Source organism: Arachis ipaensis, chromosome B2, assembly GCF_059453495.1.
Source record: "Arachis ipaensis isolate K30076 ecotype BB chromosome B2, ASM5945349v1, whole genome shotgun sequence".
Lineage (NCBI taxonomy): Eukaryota > Viridiplantae > Streptophyta > Magnoliopsida > Fabales > Fabaceae > Arachis > Arachis ipaensis.
The window spans coordinates 97,316,865-97,321,181 of record NC_142437.1 but is presented as its reverse complement, the minus strand read 5'-3'; positions in this window follow the sequence as shown (position 1 = coordinate 97,321,181).

The window sequence follows — 4,317 nt, the reverse complement described above, 5'->3', positions numbered from 1 at the left end:
GCATAGACAACTCTATGCCGCACTCTCACGAGTTACAAATAAAAAGGGCCTTAAGATTCTGGTCTGTTACCAAGAGAATAAGAACAATTGTACAGAGAACGTGGTTTACAAGGAAGTGTTCAGGAATGTTGCATAAATGTCAAATCAACATGAAATGAGATGATGAGGTACCTTTCTAGCCGTGTAGTTTTAATTCTATCAGGATTATACATAATCTTTTATCCTAATTAATGATATAAAAGTAGATAGATCGATGTAATTTCGATAGTACTAAGATTAATCTATAACATGTCAATGCTTTTTGCAAGGAGATATCACAAAGGATGAACATTCACATAGACTTTATAGGGACATCAACAAATAGAAGAGAAAAGGTGGTCATTAAGGAAGGACAGGGAATTTCAATCAGAACAGATACTCAATCAAGTGGAAGACGTGTATTTTACTGAGATTAAATAGTAGTATTTTAATGGATTGTTCATAGTACAGGGAAAACACGTTAGACTTTCTCATTGTTTCTCCTGTGGATAAAGCTAATATATTGAACAAAATTTTTTCAGGTTTTTAATTACACTGCACAAGCTTTATTTTAGACAAATTGTCATACTTAACATATAAAACAAAGCATTATATATCTTGCACAATTGTAATCCTAAAGGAAAGTATATTATGGATAGAACACGATGATAAATTTACCGATATAAATTAATATAAACCACGAACTATAAATGGTGTGTATTTAGTACCTACCATCTTGAGAGGTTTGGGGGAGTAAACTGGTGAATTATAATTGATGTATAGTGCAGGTCAACTTTGAATAATCCAACTCTGCTAATAATCCACCTCTGCCAGTGAAGAAAGGATATGAAAAAGGTGACAAATTTAAGAAATAGAATATTATATATCAAGAATATTAGTAGAGAAAAAATCAATTCATAAGTGATTATCTAGGAATAATGTTACATTGAAAGGATCCCATTATAGTTCACGACACTAATTATATACCAGTAAAGTAGCATTAGTAAAACAAGGAGAAAGAAGGACAAAATGCATCAAAAAAATATCATAGTAAAACAAGGAGAAAGTAGGACAAAATGCATCAAGAAAATATCTTTTGTCTATCAATTGAGTTGTTAAACTATAATGGAATTCACAAGCTAAATAGCTAGATGTGGTTAAATTCTTGGCGACTCAAGTTATCTCTTGACACAAAAATAAAATAAAAAACTACTAATAGATGCATGATTTATCAATTAGGATTAAGTAGAGAGAATAACACATTAGAGAAGTCTGCACTTGTTATCTAAGTTTGCACTTATAAAACACATTTACAATATAATTCAATGACACAGGGTTGACCATTTTTTTTTGTTAGCAACCAAGAAACACAACACAAACAACACGTTCAATAAAATCAGAAAAGTAGAAAAAAAAACATGGCATTTATATCCTATTGCGTTGTCTCATCCAACGAACTAAATCACATCATTACCAATGACTAATATTTTAAAGGTGTCAGGTAATTTAATACATTTCAATAACTGAAAACAAAAACTACAATGGATGAAATGAATTTGTTTAGGGGATTTTATTTTTTATGATAAATATAGAGAAAATCATTCAAACTCAAACTCAGATTAACTGGCAGATAAATATCATTCCCTTGAATGTGAGGGAAAGTGAATCCAGCCATTTGATCCTTGATGAAGGAACCTGTACATGATTTGAATGAGAACTGAATAATAATAATAATAATAGTAAATACCATAAACAACCATGGTGATACAACACTAATTCATGAATAATATTACAGATAAGGTAAAAATCAAATTCAATCATAAATGCAGTATAATACTTCCAAGCACAACTAAAATTCAAGCCTTAAAATAGTTTAATCTAAGTGCAGATTTGGCTGCTGTAAAATAATATTGACAATAAAAGTAGAGTCTTGGTCCAATAAACTTGACAAAAATATAAAATAGGAGACAAATTTTACATGTCCTGTGCAGTACTACTGTGTTTTCAAAGCAGACATAACAGTGGTTAATCATAGATACACATAGCTTCACCAATAATTTCAGAATGAATGACATTTTTTTACACGAAAATATTTTCACATCAGTAATAACTAAAATAATTCATGTAACTAGCTATATAGTAACATGACAATCTTAATATCAAATTTTCTCTTTTTCCTATCTCCTATCATGTCTTTCTTAGATACCCTTTTGGGAGATTTTAAGAGTTTCACTGGATGGTTAAACTCATCAAGTAAAAGGTTATCCAAATTAAAAAAAATATGGCACATACGGAAGGTCTTTAGAGTATAGAAGAATATCATGCATAAATACTTTGCCTAGATAAAAAGATAGATATTACAAATATAGATATACGAACTCTATTTGTTCTCTAACATGCAACATAACATGATGCAATACTAGGTCAGTAACATTTGCTAGGTCTTCACATATATAAATCAAGAGTTTCACAACAGTTGCATTTGATAGATTTTCAAATATCTTGCCAACCAATGGTTCAATTAAGAAGCTCCAGTCTTGAGCCTATTATACATTGGAACTATCAGATCAGAAAACTTATAGTAATTCTAATGGCCTGTATATCGTGGTATATTTATCAAATCATAGAAACTTACGCTTTTAGGCCACTCTAGGACCAGCTTGAGTATTCGGTCCATTTCCAACTTTGATCCTAAAACCAATAAATGGGGCATGTGAACAAAGTAAATGCAGTAACAACAAGAATATAAAACTAAAATTTAGGCTTTTAGAGGTTTTCGCTTACCTGGCTTTATGATCTTGCTTGGTAAGAGGATCATGAACATGGCGAAAATGCAGATAACCAAACTTCCAAGCAATTCTAAAAGCATAATCGCAACCACTCATTGGAAATATAGTTGTGGAAATCCATGCTTAAATTAGCACTCACCCTTTTATGTACATGTTTTCTTTGGTAAATCTTTTATGCTTTCTGAATGCTCGGACTGTCATGACCCCCAAAATGCTTTCGGAGAAGTGATGAATAACAGGTGCTTTGGTAATTTGATTTAGTCAAGTTAACTCCTGAAATGAAGCAAGATAATAACCCTATAAGGCCCCAGAAAAAAAGGAAAATGTTAACAAGATATGCATGTTAGTAGATGAATAAAAGACAACCATTGAAGTGAGAATAATTAACAAAGAATATTCCAATACAACAAAAACATGATCTTAATTAACAAGGAATTAGATAGGAATAATCGCTAGGACATGATTGGGCTCACCTGGGACTAATTAATGCTGAGATCCATCAAGCAGAGTGGAAGAGTCCATGGTTACATGATCTAATATCTTTTTGGTGTTGTATAAGTGGTTTGTTCTTAGGATCATTTCAGATCTGTTTTCACAATTCATTTGTTATGGATGGATCTGAAAATAATGCCGTTGGTAGATGTAGGATGAGTCATGGTTCATGAGTGGTTGATGTTGGTGAGTATAATTTAAATTCAGACCTTTCGTTTTTGAAAAACTAACTTTTGATATATTAAAAGGTGAGTTCTGTGGTGACAATGTATTAGGTGACTAAGAGTGACCAAGGATGACTTTTGGTTGACTTTCCAATAACCTTGAGACACGTGGGTTATTGGAATGAGTTGCTGAACGGGTTGTCAAAGCAAGTTTAAAGTTGAGCACGGTAATTGTTTCGGGTTTACCGTTAGGGCATTTAAGGAATTTCAAGATAAAAAAAATAATGGGTTGAGATGGACCGCAGAGATCCAATCAGTCAAAAACCGAAAAGGATGGGCCATTGAGATGTTCACCGTTAAAAAAAAAATAAAACAGAATGGAAGAACGGGTAGAGAGCATAAAACTAGATTCAATTGGAATAAGCCCAAAAAAAATGAAACTCAATTGTTGTTGTTGTTGTTGTTGTTGTTGTTGTTGTTGTTGTTGTTATTATTATTATTTTGAATTTTATATTCCAATTTATTATTATTATAACTTAACAATTAAAATGTATCACATAATTTTTCTTTCGTTAAAATTTAGATGGCATATTTTGTTTCAACTTAATAAACTCCGCTGCTCCATTATCTTATTTACTTTACGATTTAGTATAGATTTATATGCTTAAAATAACCCTTTTTTGTTAGAAAAAAATTATTTGCCTATTATTTTTATCAGATGACATAAATTCATTTTAAATAATTTATATTAATCGTGTATCTTTTTGATGATTTGGAGAAAAGAAAAGCATCCACATTGTAGATAATAAAAGTAAAGACTACATTTTTTCATGCAAGAATTAAAATTATAAAAT